Source organism: Monodelphis domestica, chromosome 3 (genome assembly GCF_027887165.1).
Source record: "Monodelphis domestica isolate mMonDom1 chromosome 3, mMonDom1.pri, whole genome shotgun sequence".
Classification (NCBI taxonomy): domain Eukaryota; kingdom Metazoa; phylum Chordata; class Mammalia; order Didelphimorphia; family Didelphidae; genus Monodelphis; species Monodelphis domestica.
The window spans coordinates 526,626,326-526,653,139 of NC_077229.1; the positions used below are offsets into that span (position 1 = coordinate 526,626,326).

The following is a 26,814-nucleotide window of genomic DNA, read 5'->3' on the forward strand; positions in this document are numbered from 1 at the left end:
GATTCCATTTCTAAAAAAATAAAGAACATTTTTACCTTCTGCAGGTGAAGAAAGTGTGCTTTTCACCATGGTTTTACATATATGTGTAGCCACACACACGCACACACATATGCCCATCCACACTTACATCCACACACCCTTTTGCCAGGAATGAGGAATAAAACTTTAAGCTCTCTCCAATCATTCTTCTGTAGGAATGTCCTTGGATGGATATGTCTGTGAACAGCTTTAGCAATTTGTTTCCCAAATGCCTTCAGTATCTGCTGAATCTAGTCTCTATGCCTGTCCAGAGAAGCCGTAAGTTTCTTACCTCACCTACTCCATCCATTGTTTTTCAAAATGATATTTAAAATGTTCTTATCCACACATCATTACAGCTAAAAGAGGCATCTTCATGTAAAACCCAGTGGAATCCTGTGTTGGCTAGGGGGGTGGGGAGGGGAGAGAAAGGACATGACTCATGTAACAATGGAAAAATATTCTAAATTAATTAATTAAATACTATTTTTCCATAAAAATAAATAAAAGAGGTATCGAACATCAGCTGATTGTAAGAAATCATTTTTATTAAGATTAATACAGAATGGAAAACTATCTTCTTTTTCTTTCTTGCCAATGTTCCATCTGTTAAAACTACGCCATTTAATTTAAGGTGTAAAGTCACTGATGCCAAACTAGAAATAGGAATTTGGAAAGAAGAGCTCATTAAAAATTCCAATGTAAGCAAAATTACGGTGCTTATGACCAAAGGAAATTTAAATGTGAAAAAGGTTTCTTTATAAATGTGGCAAGGATCAGTGGCCTAATGGGGCTTTTCCAAGGACCATGTCCTTCCAGGAAGGAGTGGATAGGCAAGGTCTCCCACTCTAGTATTAGGGTGACCTTGCTCATGTTACCAAAACGGGTCATAAGACTTTAACTGTCAGACTTGCAAATGGAACGCTGCTTCCTTTGACCTCTTTTTTGTTTGTTCTTGCCTATTCTTAGGTCAACAAGTCCCTGGATATGGTCACATTTAGGCATGAAGGGGACCTTGTAAATTTGAGAGTTTGGACCTGAGATGCCTTTGGGTGAGTGCTGGCTGACACTGAGGGAAAGACTGTTAGAAGGACGGGTTCAAATCCTCCTCATTTTAAAAGCAGATGAGCCACAGAAATTGTTGGACGGTGCTAAACTGGGGTGAGATTTAAAGTGCATATTTAGCAGGCTCACAAAGCACTTCATGTTCTCAGGATCAACCTCGCAGCAGTTTCTTCAGTAGTTATAAGTATTTATCACATGTGTGACTCTTCTCTGTTCACCACTTCTTGGTTTTGCTGAACTACATGACCCATTATTTATCCCATCGACACTAGACCACGAGCCTTTATTATTATTCCCTCCCTTTAGGAGAAACCTAATATGTGAGCTATAAATAAACCTGTCCCAGGGCACAGGGATGGGGACTTTAAGGAGAGCCGGAGAGTGTGAAGGCAGGAGGCCTCCCCCTCCTCATTAGAGGCAGAATCCCTCAGGACTGAATGCAGTAGAATGCTGAGGAACGTAGCCCTTGTGCAGACAGCAGCAAGAGATCTTTCAGGTTGGAGAATTGTTTTTATTAATTTAGAGAGAGAAAGAAGAGTCAAAATCAGAACTCGAAGGCGCCTGGTACTGGCAAAGTGAAATAAGAAGGGAACCATTCCTGCCCTGTCTCATATTTATGGCAAAAAACCCCAGGAGTGATTTCAGATCATTCTTCAAGGCCTTTTCTGATTTCTAAAACTATTCTAGGAATACATTGGCTTCCATCTTTTCACAGGTGTATTTATAAACAAGTTTCACTCAAAATACCTTCATGGAAAGAGGGGCTTTTGTGGCTTTTTGATTATGGTTTCTCCCTTGGCTGTCCATTACATAGTATTTTAAATGCTTTTTGCAATAAGAACAATAATGACATGTATGTAGTGCACTAAAGTTTGCAAAGTGCTTTATGAGCTTCATGAAAGGATTTTGAGATCTCTTTTTTCTTGGGGTGAAACTAACAAAGACTGTAACTTCACATAATCTTTATATGATTATCCAGAATCTTTCATTCTGTTCTGAAATAAAGTTCATGATGGAGGACTTTGCTTTATTGTGCTTCAGATGTAGATAAGGTGGAAGAAATCATTATGTCCATCCTATAAAGAAGAAGTACACCTTTAATGCAAGGTTTGGATGAGTTGGACCAGCCTTTTAATCTTAGAAGAGAAGGCAGCACAATTCTGAAAGAAGGAAGCTCTGAAATTCCAAATATGAGGTCCTCAGAATACCAATCTGACAGACTCCCCAGATGTGTGGACAGACAACGTGGTGAACCAGAGAGAGGGCTTGGATTTTTCCTGACTAGCTGTGTGACCCTGTGCCAGTCATTCAGACTCTCCTCCTCCAGTGTAGGGTCTTAGTTCTATAAAATGACACAATGAGATCACTAGGGTTACTTCCGACGCCAAATCTATGATATTATAAACTCTAGCTTTCATCAGCCTAAACAAGTATATTGTCTTAAAAATGCTTCTAGGTCCATACCATAAAATAATAGTAATCCTCCCTTTTGCTCTCAGTCATTGTAAGAACAGTGAACATCTAAAGAGAAGGCATTATCACACCTTTGCTTCCATGTCAAGTGTAAGTTTCTCATATGTATGTAGCTCACAGAATGCGGAACAATTTTGTAAAGAAAGCTTGTATTCGGAAGCAAAATGGTACCCCCAAAGTGCTATATTAGCAACCAGGCTACCTGGGTCCTAATTCTCCCTCTCTCCTTACCCGCCATTGGACCTTGGCTAAAACAATATTCTCTCTATTTCTCCGTTTTTCATTTGAAACATTTGAAGGGAGAGGAAAATGAGGCGTAAACTACCAACTCTGAGACGAATGTTTCATTTTTCAAAGGGAAATTCCAAGGAAGTGTTGCTCAGATCAGTCTTTGTGAGTTCTGCAGTCCCTTAAGTTTTCCTTTGCCAAAAAGATGTCTTCGGCATTACACGATGCAAAGAAACCAGGGAGTGCAATAAAGAGAATCCTGGTGTTTAAGGAGGCTGAGACGTTAAAAAGAAGGAATGGGAAAAGTTTGAATGGTCACTTAGATTGACCTAGTAGCAAAGAATCTTTCAGTTCATGAAAACACTGTTCACTCTCCAATTAGTAATGCCTTTGTCTCTACTTCCAGCTATGTTTACGCTGACGTAGCTCCACATACTTATGGAATCGTAGCCCGCTAAAGATGGAAGAGACCTCAGAGACGGTTTCTTCCAGCCCTCTCATTTTAAGGACGAGGAAATGGAAGGCTGGGCAAGTTAAGTGACAGGGCTGGATACTGGCAGACTGCGGGATCCTTCCAAGAGCATTCTTTGTTTCTCATGCTTCCATGGCATTCACAGGATCACCAGTTTGAAGAGTCAGGAGAGACCTCAGGCACCAGCCATTACTAAACCAAGGGTGATAAAGAAGCTTCCTGTACAGCCACTCAAAGCTTCCCCTCCAACCCTCCACAGGCACCGTCATCTAGAGAGGCTCTGGAGTGGGAGCAGGAGCGGTGAGCGTGGAGATCGTGACAAGCCTCAACTCGGAGGCAGAGCTCCCCCAAACGACACTCACTTGACGATTTGATAATTCCGTCGACTGCGTGAATTCCTTAAGGATGGGAATGGAATGATTCACTTCCCATAGTCCAGAGCAAACTAAAGTCATCAAAGGACTAGAATGTTCTCTGGGCTGAAAAGTCTCCAAGCAGACCTCATCAATAAACAGACTGACCCTGCGTGATCCCTCGACTCCTTTCCTTCCAGTAGCCGAGATGGGTCGTGCCTACTTCATGTCCGAATCTTCATAGTGATCATTTTCAAGTGCTTACTTTGATCCTAATGGACTTCCCAGTAAATGTTCTAATAAGACTGTGTCCTTACAGAAAAACCAGATTTCTTCTTTTTCTCTTTTCCTCCAGACATGTCCATTGTCTATCAAACTCTTTATTGGATGCTAAAGATCTTCATGTCTTCTTTCAACATGTTTACAGTCTAATAAGGGAAAGGGAGAGGTACTAAAATTCATCCATGTATGTGTTTACATAGGATTCATATGTATACATATAAGTTACATGTATATGTATAAGGTATGTATACATACATTTAATTAATACAGTTATTTATATGTGCTTATAAGGACAAGGGAAATGTGAGAAGATACATAGTAAAAGGGGACAATAACTAGGCACAGACTATGCTACACATTTTATTTATTATCTCATTTAAGCCTCACAGTGGAGAGGTTAGTGGCATTATTATCCTCATTTTACAGATGAGGAAACGGAGGCAAACAGGCTGAATGACTTCATCAGAGTCATATAACTAGTAACTATCTGAAGACGAGTTTGAACTCAGGTCTTCCTGACCCCAGGCCTCGTGCTCTATCCAATAGGCAACCTAGCCTTGAGGACAAACTAAACATGGCAAAATGGAGAGTCTCCCCAAAGTCCCTGAGAATAAATGACATATACCCCTTGTCTTGTGTAGCCCAACCCTGGGGAGCACAAGAAGGTAAAGATCTGCTTGTTTTTATTTGACTGAAACTTTGCAGGAAGAAAGCTTCCTATGAGGCCATTTGAACCTCCAGTAGTTGCAGATGTTCCCTCTTCCTCCAACCCACTACACATATTTAATTAGGACAAGTAGTTCAGTTTTTCAGGAAACTATACTTCAGAGCTTGTCATTTTCTCTTATCTTTTCCAATTTGATAATGACTACAAATACAATTTTATGGAATACTTTCTTCTCTCCATTTTCAATCAATGCAGATGCAGACTCTTCTTGCTTTCTTTTTATGTTAGTATATATATGATCAATAAAGAAATCCAGCTAAGGTAGAGCATGGAGAGGAGCCAAGATTTGCACTTTTCTGCCAGATTCTGTCCTTCAAACATAGAGGATCTATTCACACCTTTTGTACTGCGAGCACTCTATCACACAGTCAAAGGAAGATGAAACGTATAAGCCAGATCTACCTTTTATGCTTGCTTATTACTTGTTTGCCTCAGAATGTTAAACAAGTTCTGGTTTTGAAATGAACACGGCACATCCGTGAGACTGACTAAAGTGACCCAAAAGAAAAACGACACACAGCAGAGGGGATGTGGAAAATCAGCACACTGGCGCTGCAGATGGAGCTGCAAACGGATGTCCCAATTCTGGAGCCCAGTCCGCAACCGTGCCCAAGCCCACTGGCACTACCTTCTGGCCCAGCCATATCGGTACTTAGTTTGTATTCCAAAGAGATTGAAGACAAGGGAACGGGACATACTCGGACAAACATCATTATAGCAGCTCTTTTTGTTGTGGGAAAGAGCCAGAAACTGAAGAGATGCCCATCCATAGGGGGAATGTCTGACCAAATGGTTCTATAGGCTGGTAATGCAATACTTTTGTGCCATAAGATTTGACAAACAAGATGAGCACAAAAAAACCTGGAGAACTTACATGCAAAGTGAACTGAGCAGAACAAGGAGAATTGCACACAGTAAGAGCAATAGTGTAAGATAATCAATCGGGAATGACTTCTCTATTATCAACAAGGCAAGGATGCAGGACAACTCCAAGAGACTGATGGCAAGGAAAGGATATCCACTGACACAGAGGAAAGAAGAGTCCAAATGCAGATTGAAACGAAGCATTCTTGACTCAATTTCCAACATGAATTTTTCTCTAGCATAAGACATATGTGTATCTTCTTTCATCACATGACAAACATGGAAATATATATTTATAATAATATATGTGTAACCTATATCACAATGCCTATCTTCTTAGGGAAGAGAGGAGGGAAAGAATTATCTTACTATGGCTAACTATAATCATGAATATATTCACTGTTTTACATGGACAGGCAATAAACATCATTAACTAAAAAATTATTCATCAGTATAAAAATAGTTATTCCCAAATGGTTACATGGACAAAGGATATAAACAGCCAGTTCTCAAGGGAAGATGTGGGAAGAGCACAAGACGATCAGGGGCTTCCTTGCCCAATGTTCACTGGAAGGTAAAACTACTGGGTAGTTAGGAAGTCAGGGCTTTCCATGTAGCAAGGCTCATACATACGTACAAGAATACTCAGAGCAGCTCGTTTTGTTGTATTAAATAATTGATTTCTGTCCACTGAGGAATGAACTTAAGGACATAAGAAAATAATTTTACACCATAGGAAATGGTCAAAGAAATGGCTTCAGAGAAACCAGGGGTGATTTGCATGAACTGATGCAGAGTTAAGTTAGTAGAAGAAAGATTTCTACAAAATAACAGCATTGTAACAAAAGAGCAACTTTGAAAGTCTCAAGAACTCTGTCCAGTGATTGACCACGATTCCAAGGGAGCAATGATGAAGGACATTGCCTACATACTGACAGGGAAGTGATGGACTGAGATGAAGAAGCGAGCATTCTTTTTTTTTTTTATGAGACCAATATGGAGATTTGTTTTATATTTATTGGTTACAAGGTGGTTTTTTAAAACTCATTTTCAGCTGAAGGAATAACATAGGAATAGGCTTGGCTATAATGTTGCCCCCACAAAAAGAAAGAGAGCACGTGAAGGAAATTTAAGGAAAAACATACAAGGAATTTACTTTACACTTTTTAAAAGGATGTTATACATAATAGAATTTCATAATTTTATCTATAATCCTATTTTTATGTTCTCCTTTGTTTATGGAAGTATCTTCCCTTTTTTGGTGTTTGTTAATTTCAGAATAAATAAACAAAAACAAAGACCAATGCCTAATGGGGCCTGTGATAGCAATAATATGTCAGATATTAATATATATATATATATATATATATGTATCAATGCTGATAATCTACCTAACATTTCAATGTGAATGAATTTAAACTTCAGACTGGTTATATATTTTCTTTTAAAAAAAAAAAACTCTTGTCTTTTGTCACAGAATCATTTCTAAGTGATTTCTATCACTTCTAAGACAGAAGAAGGGCAAGGACTAGGCAATGGGGTTAAATGACTTGCCCAGGGTAACACAGCTTGGAGGTGTCTGATATCAGTTTTGAACCCTCCAGACTCCAGGCTTTGCTCTCTCTCCAATGTGCTACCTGGATGCCCCTCGTTATATGTTTTCAAAAATAATAAAAACTATTTTCCTATCTACTAGATATCTCAACTGATTACATAGTAGTAAAAAATTATAGAAAGGTTCAATTTAATCTTCACCTAGGATGTAACCATAAAATTGAACAAGAACTTTTCATCCAAAAATTCTATTTCAATTTATTAACATTCAGTTTATGGCATAAATCAATGTTCATCCTTTTGATACTTCTGTTTAGAGGGGAAAACATTAATGTACAAACTGCTTTAGAACACAGGAAAGAAAACAAGAATCCACAAACATCCACAATAAAAATTTAAGCCTCCTGAATTCTGGGTTTAAAACCTGCACCAACATGACCATTTTCTTAGTATCAACTGCCTCACAGAACACTGAGGATTTACTGTCATAAATAGTAGAAGTCTGAAATGTATTCTCTCTCATCTCTTAAGACAAACAAAGAGCCAGGATAGTAGAGCTTTTTAATTAAAAGAATTGATTCTTTTCCTTTAGTGAATATATTAATGGAATAATAATGAGACAAATTAATGGCACTGTTGCAATTAAAGAGAATAGTGCACAGTGCTTCTGTTCCTAATGTTGCAAGTTATTAATAGTATAGCCTCCTTTCCAGGAAGAAAGAAGTCATGTTCAATTTCTAATCACTACATTTGAATGATTTTCTTTCTACAAAAGATCCTTCAGGCATGATTTTGTGCCCATTTGTAAAAACAATTTTAAATGATTAAACCTTTAGTAGACAAGATATCTGGAAAACAGAAACTTAACTAAAGGGAGGAAAACCAAACTTGGTCGCAAAGTACCAATATTTAGAAGAAGCTAACAGCGTTTCACAGCTCTTTTAGCAAATACAAATCAATAAGTATAGCACTCATTTGGGCTATTATATAGTATAGCAAAAAAAATCATAATAATAGCTAACATTTCTATAGCACTTACTATGTTCCAGGTACTATACTAAGCCCATTACAATTATAATCTCATTTAATCATCAAAACAACCAGGTAAACAGTATTATTATTCCCATTTTACAGATGAAGAAACTGAGACAAACAAATTTTAAGTGACTTGCCCAGATCAAGGATCTAATGGTGGATTTGAACTTAGGCTTTCCCAATTCCAAGTCTTAAATTCTAGCTACTGCACCACCTAGCTTCCTCCTAATTTACAGTCTGAGCATTGCTACTTTAAGAATGTGGTCTTAGTCAAGTCTTAGAATCATTCCAGATCTATGTTTCTTCATGTATATAATGTGGAATTTGGAAGCATAAAGTAAAGAAGATCAAGGGAATTAATAATATTATATATATACATATATATAAAACAGAAGGTAGTTGAGCTGTACATTATCTCAAACTATACTATAAAGTGGCAACCATCAAAACAATCTGGTAGTGGCTAAGAGATAAGAGCAGTGGATCAGTGCATAGATTTAGCACTCAATACACAGTATATATTTAAACAAAGTAGCCTTCTGTTTGGCAAATCCAAAGATCCAAGCTTTTGGGAGAAAAATTCACTATTCAACAAAAACTATGAAAAAATCTAGAACACAGTATGGCAGAAACTAGTCACACATCAACATCTCATACCATGTACCACAATAAAGTAAAAATTGACACATGATTTAAAAATAAAGTGTAATACCATAAACAAATTAGGGAAACACAAAGTAGGGTCACCTGTCAGACTTATGAATGAGAGGAATTTATGATCAAACAACACAGAGAACATTATGAAATATAAAGTAGATAAATTTGATTATATTAAATTCAAAAGTCTTTGCACGAACAAGACCAATGCAATGAAGATTAGAAGGGACACAAAAAACTGAGCAAAAAATTTACAGCAAGTATCTGCAACAAGTGCGTCATTTCTCTAAAATATAAAGAACCAAGTCAAATTTACAAAGAATATAGGACATTCCCCACTTGATCAAAAGGTATGAATAGGCAATTCTCAAAATCAGAAATTTAAACTATCTTTATCATAGGATACTTTATTATTAATTGCAGTAACACTTATTATTAATAATATTTATTATTATTAATGCAAATCAAAACAACTCTGAAGCACCACCTCATAATTATCAGACTAACTACTATGACAAAAAAGTTAAATTATAAACATTGGTGGAGATGTAGAAAAATTGGGACACTGTTGATGGAGCTGTGAACTGATACAATTATTCTGGAGAGCAATTTGCAATCATCCCCAATGGGCCATGAAACTATGCATACCCTTCAACCAGCAATACCACTACAAGGTCTGAACCCCCATAAGATCAAAGATAAAGGAAAAGGACCTATTTGTACAAAACTATTTATAGTAGGTTTTTTTGTGGTGGCAAAATATTGGAAACCAAAGAAATGTTCATCAATTGGGAACAGCTGAACAATTTGTGGTATATGATTTTAATTGAATTCTATTGTGTCATAAAGAATGATGAACTGGATGATCACCAAAAAACCTGGAAAGGCTTTTATGAAGTGATACAAAATGAAATAAATAGAACCAGAATGTTGTACACAGTAACAGCGATAATGTATGATGATCAACTATGAATAACTTAACTATTATCAGCAATGAAGTATCAATTGATGAGTTTATGATGAATAAAGCTATCTACTGCCATAGAAGGAAGTAAAGGAAAATCAATCCAGATCAAAGCAAACCATTTTTCACTTCATATTTTTTACGAGTTTTCATAAGTATAAGTGATGTGTCTGCTTTTACAGCATGTTGAACCTGGAAATATGTATTACATGCGAATACATATATACATATATATATTTATATATATATATATATATGTCATATTATCTGCCATCTTGGGGATTGGGGAGGGGGAAGGGGAAAAAGGAAGGGAGAGAACACAGATCAGAAAATGATTATTAAAAAATGTATCTATATTCAACTGGGGAACACACACACACACACACACACACACACACACAAGAAAGTAAGTAGATCAGGATTCAACAAATTTCCTTTGAACCTGGGATCAAACCCATAAATTTTGGTTTCAGATTTTTATCTGCTGATGAAAATAAAGAAATTCATTCATTTAAAATTTCTATGAATTCTCATCTTTTATCACCTGCTATGCTGGTCTTTTATTTTTCTCTACATCTGCTAGCAAAAAAAAAAAAGCAGTAGAGAATATTTGAGCAAGCTATGGTATATCAACATAATTGTTGTTGTCCAGTCATTTTCAATCATGTCTGACTGTGTGACTCCATTTGGAGTTTTCTTGGGTGGAGTGGTTTGGCATTTCCTTCTTCAGCTTATTTTGCATATAAAGAAACTGAGGCAAACAGTGTTAAGTGACTTGCCTACGATTACACAGCTAGTATCTGAGAACAGATTTAAACTCAGGAAGATGAGTCTTCTTGATTTCTCACATTTGATAGTTGCTGACATCAATATAATAGAATATAATTACGATAGTGTAAGAAATTACAAAAGATAAAGATTCAGAGAAATTTATCATCATGTATAAATGCATGCAGAGGAAAATGAACATAACTAGATAAACCATATATAAATTCCACAACACTGTAAAGGAAAACAACTCTGAAAGAGTAGAGAATTCTCACCAATGCAACCATGTCAATTATAATCTGGGAAGACTGATGAGGACGCAAGAATCACTTTCACCTCTTGGTGGAGAGGTGATGAACTACATGTACAGATTTGTGATTGTTCAGTGATTTTTTTCTGTTGTGTCTAAATCTTTATGACCCCATTTGTGGTTTTCTTAGCAGAAAACTGAAGAGTTTGCTAGCTCAACTTGTAGATGAGGGAAGCAGAGCCAAGATGGCAACACAGTAGCAGGAGCCTTCTGAATCTCTTTCCAACCAGTCATTACAAAATATCGCAAAAGGACAGCAATCAAAACTGGACGAGTAAAGGGCCTCTCCCACTGGACCCAGCAGGAAAGGTAGGAAGTGAGTGTTAATTTCCATGCTGTAAAGAGGCAAAACTATAGTAATCAAAGCTCAAGCTGACCACCCCTCTCCCATACTACCTACCAAGCCAGTTAAAGCAAGGGCCAGGCCAATCTCCAAATTCTCTGGGGGCTAGCTGAAAGCACCACAGACTTCCCCCTGAGGGCAGTGCCAGGCCTTGGCAGTGAGACTCAAGTTTAAAAAACAGTGAGCTTAGTCAGCAACATGGCTGGCCATAGCTGAGGCAGCAGGGGTTGGGAAGATAGCCTCAGGGCAAAACACACACAGTGAAGCTGAAAATCCAAGCAGCACAGCTGAGGAAGATAGCTTCAGGGCAAAATGCTTTAAAGAGTGCACTACACAAAGAACATCAAAGATCTACCTGCCCTCACTTAGGCTTCTGACAGGGAAGGGAAGATTGTACCAAGGCAAAGCCCTGCAAGACAGAAGGTAATACAGAAAGCAATGACCATCAACTTGCAGGAACCCCAATCCTCTAGCAGGAAAAGGAATAAGCAACAGCAAAAAACAAAACAAACAAACAAAAAAAACTCTTGACCCTGGAAAATTTTTATGGAGAAAAAGAGCAAAACACAGAAGCAGCAGCAGAGACTGAGAAACAAGCAAACACAACCAAACTTTCAAAAAAATAGAAATTTGTCATGAGCTCTGGAGGAACTCAAAAAGGAATTCAAGAACCAAGTAATAAAGATAGAAGAAAAATTGGAAGAAAAGTGAGAAAAAGAAATGAAAATAATAAAAATAATGAAAATAATAGCTTAAAAGACAAAATTGCCCATATGGAAAAAAGAGGCAGAGAAATCAAATGAAGTAATAAGTAAATTGGAGATCAGAATTGATCTGCTGGAAGCCATAAAAAACAGGATAGACCGAACTGAAAAGGAAAATCAAAAGATTATATCTGAAAATCAGTCTTAAAAGGCTAGAACTGGACAAGTAGAAGCTAATGATCTCATGAGAGCAAGTATTAATAAAGCAAAATCAAAAGAATGGAAAAATACAAAGAAATATGAAATATCTTATTGAAAAGACAACTGACCTGGAAAACAGATCCAGGAGAGACAATTAGAAAATTATTGGACTACTTAAAAGCCTGCAATAACAACAACAAACCCTTGACATCATATTACAAGAAATTATCCAAGAAAACTGCCCTGATATTCTTGAACAAGAGGACAACATAGACATGGAAAGAATCCTTAGATCACCCCCTACATTAAATTCCCAAAAGAAAATTCCCAGGAATGTTAGAGCCAAATTCAAGAGCTTCCAGGTCAAGGAGAAAATATTGCGAGTGGCCAGAAAGAGACAGTTCAAATATCAAAGAGTCCAAGTCAGGATTACACAGGATCTGGCAGCTTCCACACTAAAGGACTACAAGGCTTGGAAAATGATTTTCAAAAAGGCAAGAGAATTGGATCTACAATCAACTTATAGATGAGGAAACTGAAGCAAGTTGGGTTAAGTGACTTGCCAAGGGTCACACAACTAGTTGGCATCTGAGTCCAAATTTGAACTTATGAAGATGAGTCTTCCTGATTCCAAGCCCAATGCTCTATTCACTGTGCCATCAGGCTTCCCGGCACCACCTAGTTTCCCAACAACAGTTTCACAGGGAGAAATATATTTTCCAACAGAACTATTTCAACTGAAATTTGTTTATTTTTACTATTCTTTTATTATAAGGAAGGACTCTTATTTTGAGGGGAGGGATTTGAAGGATTGTGATTAGAGCAATGTTTGCTAAGATTCTTCTAGATAGGCTGGACTAGTTTTCTTAAGAAAAAAAAACCATAAGGAGCTCTAACTGCTCTCCCTGAGATTTCTGACAATGCACAAGCATGGCCCCCACTGAGGATGCTGCTCTTTTCAACTGATGTAATATCCTTGTTACTGAATTTTCGTTTCCTTCTGCTACAGATAAGTTAAACTTTGAAAGACCTAAAGATGCCTTATTTTCTTCCTAAACTGAACATAAACTACTAGAGAACTGGCTTGAGTCAGGCCTAACCTGGGAAGAGTCAGGGAAAGAGAAGGGAAGAGGAGGAGAGATTGGGATAGTGAGGATAGTAATGGGGATGCCAAGGGGAAAAAAGGAGAAAGAGAAGATAAAATCAATGAAAGACTTAAAAACCAAACAGAGGGAAGGAAGCTTAGGGGAATACACAAACAAGCAGAGCAATGTTGGCAGTAATGTACAGTAAAATATACTATAGGTAGTGCATTTGTGGTTTCATGCAAAATCCCCATTTTCTGGCCTTCTTTGGGAATCTTCATGTTTCTTGATGATTTTCTAATTTATATTTTTCATACAATTTAAAAAGAAATGAACAAGCAAGATCCTCTCCTAATTCCCCTGACTTTTAAAATTCTGCCCCCTTATTAAATGTCTTTACCCAAATGCTCCCCTTACTCCTCTGATTTTGAAGTAAGCAGTCCAAATCACAAACCTACAAGTATCCATTCCTAATCTCCCTTAATGCTAGTGCTTTTCCTGTTGATTAATTCCAATTTCTCATTCATATATATATATATATATATATAATAGAGATCTTACTTTTACATAGTTGTTTGCATGTTGTACCCTCCATTAAATGTGAGCTCTTTGAGAACAATTTTTTAAAATTTCTTTGTATCTTCAGAGATTAGCATAGTGCCTGATGTATAAATCATATAAATTTATGATTATTTATATATATATATAATTTATGATTATTTATATATTTAAAAAATATAAATAAAATCATAAAAACTATGGTGCTTAATAAATGCTTGTTGACTTGACATTTCTTGCTACTCCCTCCCACCCCCCTTAATTACCTCCTTCCACTTTCACCTTAACATTCCCTACATCAAGGGAGATTAGATTTCCCTTCTCTATCTTTCTGACTCCCTAGGCCTCATATACGCTGTCCTTGATATATATGTATATAGGTAGATAGATCTAGTAAGATACAAAATTCAGGGATTTAATTTTATGACTTGTTCCTTTCAAATAGTCAAATCAAATCTACCAAGTAAAAAAGCATCGGAATAAAAGCAGAATTCTCTATAGTATTTTAACATACTTTAGTATGTATATGTATTATTTATAATGGCTTCTTTCCTCATATGTTTCTTCCTCCCCTCTACTTAAAGGTAATTGAAAAACATAAAAGCAGCAGAATAATGTCAGTGGTAGACAAAGGTGCTAGATCAACAATTTAAAGAATGAAAGAACAAGCATATAACACTGAAAAAAACCCTTCTGATGAGTGAGAAACTGATGACTAGGTGATGTGTCTGCCTAGATTCGGCCTCAACTCACTCTGGTTTGAAATAGAGAACTCAGATAGTGGGAAGGGTGAAGAGGGGAAGGAAATGTCCTTTAACCTCCAATTTGGATTAAGGAGGTTAAAAAAAGGGGGGTTTCTTCCTACTGCACAAAGGTCTACAATCTAATCTAAAAAATAACAAAAACAAAGAGGAAGCATGATGTGGTGGATTAAGAGTCCTTCTCAGAATCAGGAATACTCAAATCCCAGATATTCTGATTTTATGATGCCAGTCAAGTTAGTCAATTTCCCAGTAGCCCCAGGTGATTCGTAAAGACTAAACTGCCAAACAGAAGGAAATGGATCTCTATACCAATGAATTTATTTTCCGAGATAATATAATAGAAATATGTAGAAATGTATATAGAAAATAGAAAATATAATAGAAAATAAAATTAGGTTATGAATAATTTCAAGGCTAATCCATTCTGAAATAGGCAAACTCAATTCCTCAAAATTTTCTAACATGCTTAAAAAAACCCAACAAACCACTTGCAAAAGATCTGATTGTAGATTGAATTACTTGCCAGCACTGGGAAGGGGAAGGGAAAGAAGGGAGGGAGATAAGTTTGATCATATAACTTAGGAAAACTTGTGTGGAAGTTTATTACATGTAATTGATAAAAAAGAAAATAAAATATCAAGTGTTTTGCTGCTGAAAACAATCTGATTGTGGTTTTGTCTTTCCATAATGACCTCACCACTTATTTTAATGCATTTTACGTTTGTTTGTAGCGTTGCGGCAACATAAGCAGTAGTTAATTGCACATACATGTGAAAATTGTCCTTTGTTTCGAATGTTGCTGCTTCTGGAAGACTGTCACCCTTTGCGTCTTTGGATCCCGAAGGCTGTTCATGCGGAAAGTCTTTTCTCAAAGTGAGGCAGCCCACGTCTACCCACCAAAGACGATCTACCGACTTTAGCCATTTCTCAGAGTCCGTTTCTCTAAGTTAAAAGGTTTCTTTTCTAACTTTCTCTTTCTTCTTCTGCGTGCTTCTTTCCCCTCTTTGGGAACAATTTCCCATTTAGACTTGGCATACGCCCATCCTTTGTGCCAGTCTGACCCAGCGCAGCTGGGTTACAGTAAGCATTGTTTCAACGTCGATGGAAAAATGTTGCTGTTGGCTTTCCTGTCTTGTTAAGGATTGTGTGGACGTAATTCCAAGGAAACAGTTTTAGAAGCTTATTTGGCATCTGTGGCAAATTCAGGGCTCATAGTCATGCTTGAGATCTAGAGTCCTTCAGATGCCACATTCGTATCATATTCTACCACTCTCCAAATGGGGATGCGATTTGTTTTTAACCCCTTTTCTATTAGCATGTGACAGAATACTCATGCCAACCAACCAAGATAATTTCTGCCATTTGCTCCCATATTTAAAAACTACCTCTAAGGGCAGCTGGGTGGCTCAGTGGATTGAGAGCCAGGCCTAGAGATGGGAGATCCTAGGTTCAAATCCAGTACCCTGGCCTCAGATACTTCCTAGTTGTATGACCCTGGGCAAGTCACTTAACTCTGACTGCCTAGCTCTTAACACTCTTTTGCCTTAGAATCAATACATAGTATTGATTCAAGAGAAAAGGTAAGAGTTTAAAAAAAACAACTACTTGTGAATCTAATACCAAATCACAGTAGATTTCCGAGTCAATAATAAAATGATAATGATTATAGATAGGTAACATTTATAAAGCACTTTATAACTTGTAAGGCATTCTATATTTATTTACTATCTTTTTCTGATGTTACATTTAAATACATTTTATTCTTCCCAATTAAATATAAAAATAAATTTTACACTCATTTTCTAAAATTTTGTGTTGAAAATCTTTGCTTTACTCCTCTCTTCTCCCCTCCACTCCCCCATCTCTATGACAGCGATTCACGTAATATCTTTCTGGATCCTCAAAACAAATCTCTGAAATACATTCTACATTGTCGTAGCAGAGGATAGATTTGCAATTAGAGGTCCTGGGTTCAAAAGCCAGCTCAGCTATTTTCTTTCTGTGTGAATTTAGCCAAATGACTTAGCAAGATGGACCATATTGTGCCTATGGTTCATTCCAAATGTACTTTCCCATGGTATAGATAAAGAAACTGAGGTAGAGAGAGGCTAAGTGACTTACCTAAATTGAGAGTGTAGAAGCAAAGCAGAGGTTTCCCAAACCACTGCTCTATTTACTATACCACCCCTAAGGATAATCAAACACATTCCAACATCTCTATTTACTTCGGACATACTTAGAAACAATATGAAGCTCTATAAATGCTTACAATTTCTTTTGAAACAATATAAAATAGGGGGCAGCTGGGTGGCTCAGTGGATGGAGAGCCACGCCTAGAAATGTGAGGTCCTGGGTTCAAATTTGACTTCTGACACTTCCTAGCTGTGTGACCCTGGGCAAGTCACTTCATCCCAGCTGCCCAATGCTTTCTGTTCTTATGTTTTGGAACCAATACACTGATTCTAATCCGGAAAGTAAAGAGTTTTTTAAAAACCAGTAATTTGAAACAAGAGAGAATGATACGACTTTGTATTTACTCTAACGAAGGAGAGGGTAAGGGACAAGGAAGAGGCAAGAAGAGACAGAGGGGAGAGAAAAATAGAGAATCAAAAGACAAAATTGGGATGTGAATTTAGAGTTACAACTTCGATATACTCTTCTCATCTATACATGTGTCATGGAGGGAACCGGACAATGCAGGCTTTGCCCTTGGCGCACATAAAAAGGTTCTTCCCAGCATCCACCCTTAGAGACTTCAGGAGCCTACGTCAAAGTCCGAGTCATGTGACGAAGGGTCTCTCTCATGCCCCAGTATCCTCTGTTTCCTGTCAGCTTACTGCTCGGGCACAAAATCCATTTAATTGGTGACTGAGGCAAAATGGAGCCCAAATAGTAAAGGCTTCGAGAAAAACTCTTCCCTTGTGGAAAATGAAGCAAGAACTCCCATCACCCTCAAGTGAGGGGACCGTCTTCGTGCTTTACCATGTGACCACGAATAAGGGTCACGTGTGCTTTCGCCCTGCGGTTTCCCTTTCTCTTGCTCTGGGTGTATCAGAGACGGGACAGCCCACGAGATCCACCTGGGCTCTTGGCAAGGTTAGAAGAACCATCAAGCACCCACCTCGGCCAACAGAGCGGGTAGTTTTCGCCAGCTAAGGCCAGTGAGGAGGCAGCCCTGATGAGAGCCCTGTTTCCCCAGCCCAGCAGGAAGTCGCCTCAGCAGCTGGAACAGGAAGACCTCGAAGCAAGAAATGGCCTCATCCAGGAGCTCTGCCCTGCCCGGAAGGCACCGCTGTAGGCTGGAGCTCAGTCTCCCGGGGACCCTGGGTGTGGAGGGGCGACGATGCCTGGCGCAACGGGCACTTCTTTTATATTGCAGGTCCTCTTGGGCCTTTTCCTTTGGAAAAGTTCACTGTAGTGACTTGATTCACGGAGCTAGAGGAGGAATGGAGTTTTGTCTGTATCTGCAGACGCTGGGCACAGAGTATTCCCACTATGCTGCTCTGCCCGACCTTCTATCTCCCCTCCCCACCTCAAATGGCGCACTTGAACCCTCTCCATATTACTCCCCCTAAGTCGCGGCCAGTGTTCTTCCTTGTCTTGTGGCTGCATAACTGGCTTAAAGACTCACGTTTATGAGAGTGCCGTAGCTAGCTTGGCGTACCGTGTACCCGAAGAGCGGAACTCGGGTGTGTCGGGTCCATTATCTCCGCCAGACACTTCCCAATGGTGGCCGACGTTGGTTTTGTGGTAGCTTCGCATGTTTGCGTGTGTGCTCAGGGTCTTTCCACAATACCTGCCTGGCAGTGGGAACAGCTGGGAACAGGAGTCTCAGTCGAGTGACTTTAGGGAAACCACTTCAGCTCCGGACCTCGGTTTTCTTATCTGCTAAATAGGCGTGTGGAAGGGGGGAGGCAATGATTTCACACTAGCTCCCTGACTCCCAAAACGGGGTCCAGGAGATCCTCCTTTACAGGGGTGCTAAGTGGTTTTCACTATTATAATGTTAACATGCTATCTGCTTATGAAAACATTTCTCCTGCTCCAGCAGGGTGACTCGGTAGATAGAGAGCCATGCCAAGAGACAGAAGGTCCCAGGTTCAAATCTGGTCTCAGATTCTTCCTGGCTGTGTGACCCTGGGCAGGTCACTGTGCCATGACCTAGCCTCCCATCTCCAGATCTGATTTTCTATTCAGTGCTCCATCTACATCTAACTGCCTCTCAAGTGCTCCTCAAGTGGAAACTGAGACTCTGAGAGAATGTTTTTGCCTGAGATCACAAACAGATGGCTAGTAGATGTCAACGTCAAGATTTTTAACCTAGTCCTCCTGATTCAGAGTCCAATGTGCTTTTCTACATACTGACAACCTTTTTGTACATTTCTTTGGGTGGTCAATGCCTGGTGTTCCATGCGAACAAAAAAGATCTAGGGAATGGACAATTTTGCAATCATTAATACTGGAGACTGAAATGCATTATATGGCCATTTTCTTTTTGAAGTTGGTTGTTAAAAGTTCTCATTTTGAAGGGACTCAGGGCCCTTCAAATTCATTAAAAATTAATTTTCATTTACTGACTACAATACAACTGACAGGAGGGGTACAGGCCAGTCTCCTAAGACAGAGCTTCAAGATAAATAACTTTTAAAAATCTGTCATAGTGGATGAAAGGAGGGATTTTCAAAAGAAATGGACGTGAACGATAGTTAAATATTCTTTCTAGTCCCATTTCATCCATTAAATAGTTGTATGAATTTAACTTCTTCATTTCTGCTGCATGTGAAAAGTTCGGGGAACGGAGGAGCTAGATTCAAAAAGAGGAAATCGTGGGCAATAAAAAGGGCAATCAATACTACCCAATTCATCTATAGACTTGGTGCCCCGCCAATCAAATTACCAAAGAATTATTTTAGAAGTGGAAAAAAAGTCAAAATTCATCAATAGCAAGAAAGGGTCAATCATTGAGGGGAACGGCTAAAAAGTGGGAAGGGAGTGAAGTGTACTGAATTTCAGGCCATATTGCAAAGCAGTAATCATCTGAATTGTCTGGAGGTGGTTAAAAAGTTTAAAAATTGATGGGTAGAACAGACTAGATATATAGGACCCAGAAGCAATCACAGAGTTTAATAAACCCAAAGACTCCAGTGGATTCTGTAAGGATTCCAGATAATCAGCAAGACAGCTAGAAAAACTGGGAGGCAGTAAGACAGAGATTAGACTTAGGACAAGAACTGCCATCATATACCACAGTAAGTCCTAAACAAATCCGTGATCTAGATACAAAGGGTCATATATTAAACACCTTAGAGCAGCAAGGAAGGATATCTTTCCCAATTATCAGCGAGGAAGATCCTTTTGTCCAAAGGATCACAGGGAACAAAATAGGTGATTTTAAACACATAAAACTGAAATGCTTCTGCACAAAGAAAATGAACACTTAGAAGGGAAGCAGTTGCAAATGGGGGAAAAAATCTTTGCAAGTAGTTTCTCTGAAAAGGGTCCGATATCTCAGAAGATACAAAGGAATTTATACAAATACATAAACCAGGTAGCTATCAAAGGAAGGAAGGAAAGCCATCAAAAACCATATACAAAAATGTTCCAAATGATAAAAAAAAAAAAAGAAATGCAAATTAAAATAACTCCGGTTCCATCTCACATTCACCAGCTTGGCAAAGTTGGCAAAAAGGGAAAATGAAAATTGATGAAGGAGCTTTTGGAGAACAAGCATGCTAATACTCTATTGGTAAATCTATGAATTGATCCAACCATCTGGAAAGCAATTCAGAATTATACCCATAAGTCATTAGCATTATTCAGCTATCCCAAAGAGATCAAATAAAGAGGTAAATAATCCACATGCTCAAAAATATTTGTAACAGTTCTTTTATTGTAGTAAAGAACTTAAAGGAAAGTATTTAAATGAAAGTTAAACAAATTACAGTATGTAAAAGTAATAGAAAATTATTACTTCATAAAAAATGACAGAAGGGATGAATTCTGAAGAACCTGGGAAATTTTACACGAAACTGATTCAGATTAAAGTGGGCAGAACCAGACTTTATACTGTACCTTGTCTATTCTCTGGCTTCTTATCCCAGAGCCAAATCTGCTACATTTCCCTCTCAGGTTTCTATAATCCACTGAGGCTTGTGGGAATCTTCTCTGCCAGTAGCTCAAGTCCTTAAGAGATGCTTTTCCTCCCCATTTTTTTAGGGAACTACTATCACCATTTAACCAATTAATATTAGATAAGCTTTTATAAAAGTATATTTATTTCAATGATGGGCAAGCATGCAAAATCCCTTCTACCCCTACCTTTCAACACTCAGAGGCAAACAAGTTCCAATATAGCAGTGATGGCAAACCCATGGCATGGATGCCAAAGATGGCACACAAAGTGTTCTCTGTAGACAATCAGCTATTCTCTCTTTCCACCCCCACCCAACCCCCCAGAGTTCATTACTAGAAAAGCAGAGGGACTCCGGAATAGCTGCTCCCTTTCCCTTTTCCACCATGCCTGATGATATTTTTTCACATCACCTGCCCCTCTGTCCAGCAGCCCAGGGAGCACACAACAGGTAAGATGGGCAGCTCACAGGAGACAGAGCTGGAGGGGAGTAGTACACTCAGGTCACTCCCCTCCCCCTCTCTACCCTGCTGAGGATATTCTTCACTTCACCCACCTTCCACCTAGCATCCCCCATGGAAGTGCCTCCACTCTCTCTTGTGTGGGGTAAGAGGTGGGGGCAAGGGTACCCAGCATGTGGGGGGGGCAGGCACAGCACTTGGCCTGGGGGGTGGGGGGGGCAGGGCCAAGCATTCCATTTCTAAAAGGTTCACCATCACTGCAATATAGCATTGAGTCCACCAAGTTCAAGTCTATCTGATAGGACTGCTAAATGAGCCTTAGCCTCAGTTACTCCTGGGCTGAGGGGTATGTCATGGTGTTCTGCTATGAAACCCTAACTCTACTCCCAAAAGACAGCTCCACTTCCTTAACATCTTGAGGCATATGTACTATGCTAGCTACAAACCTGAACTCTGGAATGCTGGGATGTGTAAGAGCTCTCTGGTCCTTTAGAACTCATGACTGTAGGTTCTACTCGTCTCAGTGGTTTTCCACTTCTTGACAGAGAAGCGATGAACTAGACATTCAGAATGAAATACATTTTTAAACATGAATTTTCAGTCAAAGTATAGATTGCTTGCATAACTATCCACATCTGTTGCAAAGGTTGGTCTCTTAAATATTCCTTTGCAAGGGATAAAGAATTATGGGAAAAGGGGGAAAATAATTATGATGCTAAGAAAAAGTAGAAGAAATAAAAGAACAACACAGATGAGACTAGGAGGAATTACAGAGAGGAACACAGACAAGCAGGGCTGTATTGGAGCTACCTTGTTAAATTTGCACAGTATAGATTTCTAGATTCACAAACACTATATATTTTCCAATTTGATATGCAATTTGGGTTTTTCTGGGCATCTACATGGAAATTTTGTCATTTTTTGAATTAAAAAAAAAGAACACAATTTAAAGATTTAAGGGCTGACTCTACTTTTCACTGGAGGAATCCTTTCAACCTACTGGAATTTTCTTCAGAAAACTGAGCACTAATGGCCTGAAAGATTTACTGCAGACTCTTGACAGTCCTTCATTCTTTATATTATGAAACAAGTTTTCAAGCTCAGTATTACATTATTCCTTGCCCATTTCCAACAGGAAAAGGAAGTAGCAACTATTTTGCTACTAATTTCCTATTTCCTAAATAGTAATCAAATTCAAGGGGCAAAATAGAAAAAAAATGAATATTATGTTCCCATTAAGTGTCTCAGGCCACTCTTTAGTCCACTTAGCTGCAGTGATGAATTTATTCTGTACTTTAGTCTGGTGCATAAGGCTCAACAATTCCCAACCCATTTAGAAAATCCTAGCTTCTTCATCACGAAGAGGGGGAGAGGAAGGGTATATATAAGGAGGGTAGAAATGATATCATTAAAGAATAGTAAATCCTAACCAGACTTCAAAAGACAATATCCTAAGAAAACATTGTTCCTCTCCCTCCACACACACTGCCCAACTTGTATCTTCCCCCCACGCTCCCTTTGCAACCAGAGTGCATTTATACAAGATTGTTGTCCTTCATCTTCTCCTAGGCCTTTTAGGATCCTTGGTTTCCTTTAGGACTCAGCTCAACAGCCCATATTTGCAAAAGGTCTTTTCTGCTTCTCCATCCCCCAACAATTAGTGCCTGGCCTTCTAGGGTCACTGGCCTTCTACTTTGTATAAATCTTGGATATCATTTTTTCTATACTTATTTCTCACAATAGAATATAAGCCTCCTGAGGGTTGGAAACGTTTTTGGTTTTCCTTGTTATGCTCAGAGCCTGGCATCATGCCTAGCACACAGAAAACATTACTGAGCAATATTTATCAAATAGCTCAAATTGCCAGAATGCTCAGAGAATGGAAGACATCAACTTAACTATTAAATTTCACAAATGATGAAACTAAGGTCTATAGATATTTAGTGGATGTCCAAGGCTTTCTTTCTGTCTTATCTTGCATTATGTTCATAGGCACTCTTTTCAAGAATGATTTGCAGGGGGCAGCTGGGTAGCTCAAGGGATGGAGAGCCTGGGTTCAAATCTGAACTCAGACACTTCCCAGCTGTGTGACCCTGGGCAAGTCACTTGACCCCCATTGCCTACCCTTGGAGCCAATACACAGTATTGACTCCAAGATGGAAGGTGAGGCTTTAAAAAAAAAAAAGAATGATTTGCACCTACCTTCATCCTCACTTTAATCAGATTGAGACTGTCTTTAGACAAGACTAACCAGGAGGCCCATTAGCTTCTAAAAATCACTATTCTTGTAGGGTTAACCTGCCATCCAGAGCACAGCTCAATGGAAGGTTTCAGTTTTAAATCTGTTGATTCTACATCTCTCCCAATAGTTTTCTCTAACACTGATCTCTCTCTCTCTCTCTCTCTCTCTCTCTCTCTCTCTCTCTCTCTCTCTCTCTCTCTCTCTCTCACTTCTCTTTTGCTGTTCTCAAAGCCAGAAATCCTGAACACTACAAAAGTCAGAGAGGAATACTAAATGTTCTCTTTTACTAATTACATTTGGGCCTGAATTTCAGAATCACGTTACATGTTAATTTGTGAGGGTCGTTTTTCTGCAGCTCTAACATTACATCCCCATATTTCAATGTGGGCCCCACTGAATGAGTGAAAAAAGTATTATGGAAACACTATGGAAACTTGCCATATGTGTCCATCCCTAGTGCATACCCTTGATAATTCATAATTAGAAATCAAACTATAACTAATTAACTTTATCATTGTTATTAGATTATATGAGTATTAGAATAACATTTGATGTATGCACCAAATGCTCTGAAGAACAAGTGTATACTGGCTCCCAAAGAGGATTGGGAGAGTGGGGCTCCCTCCAATCATCTCAGAGCATGTTTAATGCTGATTCATTTGGACTTCTTTCAGCCTCACTTCCTGTACAAAGGAAGTGGACGAGAGGTTCTAGTACTCTGTTTTATGGATTCCAAGCCATCCAGAGACGACAGCTATAAACTGAAGGCTCGCCAGTACTCTGAGTGCCATTTCCCCGGGCTGTGTTTGCTTCCACTGCTCATGATTTTCAGGGCTAATATGAAAGTTTGGGGCAACCCAAGGATTTCAGATTTCTTCCCCTCCTGGAAAAGGGTGACTTGCAAGCAAGAGCAGTTTCTCTTTCCAAAGATCCTCTCGTAGTTGCAGTAAACATTCCCTGAACAACGTCCTTTACAAAGTGGCTCTAGGAAAATATGACACATAGGTGAAAGAAGGTTATGGAGGCCAATGAGTTCCTTAGGAACGTTATAAATATGTAACTCGTTACAAAGCAGTTTTGGAACTTCATAGGTGGGACGTGTTTACTGCCGTTCACAAGAGAATGTAACATTGCTCTAACTGCAACTTGTCCACTGTCCAAAGGTTTTTTGGAGGAAAATCTTTAAGGAAAAAAAACCAGAAGAAAACAAAAAAATAAAGAAAAAACTTTCACCCCAAAGTTTTGGGGTTTTTTTTTAACACAATCCTTAATCACTCATTTTCTCCCCTCACCGCCCCCCCCCCCCCCAAATGCCGAAGCAGACACCACTCAGAGCCTCCACGGCGTCAGGCACCAAAATCCGTCTCCAGGAAAGGAGATCCCTTTGGAAAACTCGAGACCCCACACTCCCGCTTGCTCCTACGTCGTAGCCAGTTCGTAAGGACGGAACCACAGACTAAAGTTTCCCCAAATGTGCCCGGGGGTGGACAGCGGGAAAAGGAAGACAGACCACTGGATAAAGCTTCCAGCTAATTACAGATCTTTCCCACGCGTGAATCTGCGCGAAGGGGAAAGAAGAAGGCAGCCCAAAGCGGCTAGAAAGGGCCATGTGAGGTGAGGATGGCAACGTGCTTGTCCAAGGCAGTGGAGAGACGAGGAGAAAGGGACCATCAAAGCAATCGTACGACGCTCAGCCTGAAGGGGCTTGGGGTGGGGTGTGGGGAAAGTATACGGGAAGAGGCAGAGAAAGGATTCAACCTGTCCCCAGGACTGAGGGGCTGGCTTGGCTCCGGGACTGGCCGGAGGTCCGGGTTAGACAATCACTCCTCCCTCTCTGCTCCGGGACAGCCCCCGGGTCCCCCGGGAGAAGCTTTCTCCACAGTGGTGGACCCTCGGGGCGGAGTCCCAGGGTCCATCCGCAGTGATCAGTGGCAGGCAACATGGAGCGAGGAAAGCTCCGGGAGGACGGAGGAAATCAACAATCGTGCCCGAGACCCGGGGGAAGGAGAAGCGATCTCCGTCCCGGGCCCTGACATCTCCCCAACTTCCCAGCCCCAGTGGACGCACACACCCGCCTTCCCCGGCTAACTCCGCACGGTTCCTGCCCCCACCCCCAGTCGCCCCCAAGCTGCACCAACCTGGACGGCCCGGCCCCAGCGGGGCGCCAGCCCGGGACGGACACTGGACCCTCCCGCGGCAGCGGAGGTGGCGGCAGCAGCAGCAGCAGAAGCGGCGGGGGCAGAGGCGGCTGCGACGGCGGGCGGAGTTAGTTGGAGGCTCCCCTGGGCGGGGACAGGCAGAACCCCGAGGCTGCCGCTGCTGCTGCTCTGGCGGCAGGCTTCGACACCTCCCTCCCGGTCCCTCTCTCCGCCTTCTCTTTACTCTCCCGTTCGCTTCTGGTCCCACCCCGGAGGCGGCTACTCAGCCTCTGGGCGCAGAGCGGCCAGTGCCCCTGTCCCCCGCCCTCCCCCTTTCCTCCTTCCCTGCCTTCTTCCCTTTCCTCCTTCCCTTCCTTCTTCCCTCCCTTCCTCCTCTCCTGCCGCCCCTCCCCTCGGCCGCACTCGTAGCGACCAGGGCCAAAGAATCGCCCCAGCGGCTCTTCCCGCGGACGTTTCCCTGGGTGTCCTGATCCAGGGCCCGGGAGCCGCTGGGGCAAGGAATGGGGGCTCAGGGCGAGATTACAAGCCCTGGCTTCCACCCACCCATGAACCTGCCCACACTTCCTGGGGGGGGGGGGGGGGGCGGCTGACAGTTTTGTGGCGTTTTGTGGATTGAGTGGTGGGGAGAATGACCAGGAAAGCAGGGCAGAGGAGCCGGGAGGGCAGGAAAGCAGGCTGGGAAACTCTAGCCCCCCGTTGTGGGGCGGGGCGAGGCCTGAGAGCCTTCTTCCACCACCACCGCCGCCTCGGCCCCCCTGGTCCCCTTTGGCCTGGGAAGAAACCTCTAAGGAGACGGCCAGCTTGCTCCGAGGGAGTGCCAAGGAAAATGCCCGTCCCTCCCTCCCCCAAGCCCAGCTTGTGCTGACCGCGAGGTTTCAGGAGAGCCCTCGTAAACGTTTCCTGGGAGTTGGGTGGCAGCGAAAGAAAATATAGCCAGTGGGTGACAGAGATCTGGAGTGGGAAATCTGTGGCAAATGAACGCTCACTCTCCTCCGAGGCCATCCGGGGAGAGCGCGCTTTGCCCACTTCTGCCTGGGCCCACGCAATTTGACTACATACCTACCCTGTGCAGAGCAGCACTGTTTGAGACTGGCGAGGTGCATAGTGTTACCGTTGGGCACTTCCCATTTACCCTTGCTCTCCACCTCCGAAGGAGGGAGTCCCTCCGAGGCCACACAGTAAGCCTCAGCAACCTACAAGGTTTGTTCACCAACTGAAAATGAGAAAACCCAGAGCGGAGCACCGCCAGGGCAAGCCAAGCTTGCTTACGCCAGACACAAGCCTGATCCTGCCGTTCTTGGTACCCTTAGAAGCAATCTGCTAAGGGTCTGGGAGACGGACAGGGGGAGGTTTTTGCTGTTCTTTGCTGGTGCAAGTGACAGTCCTAGTGTTGGTTC

At 40.7% G+C, this 26,814-nt stretch overlaps 1 protein-coding gene across 16 annotated transcripts in view; it reads right to left on the minus strand.

The window, feature by feature from the left end:
• Window positions 1–26,370, minus strand: part of PAM (peptidylglycine alpha-amidating monooxygenase) — a 393,336-nt gene extending 366,966 nt beyond the window's left edge. For 9 of the 16 annotated variants that reach the window (XM_056824993.1, XM_056824992.1, XM_007486231.3 and 6 more), the window contains exon 1: window positions 25,397–26,068. The gene's annotated coding sequence lies outside the window, so the exon portion shown is untranslated. Of the gene's footprint in view, window positions 1–25,396 lie in introns of all 16 variants that reach the window. The other 7 variants (XM_056824982.1, XM_056824980.1, XM_001380031.4 and 4 more) reach the window with 6 other exon arrangements.
• Between the last annotated feature and the right edge of the window lie 444 nt (window positions 26,371–26,814).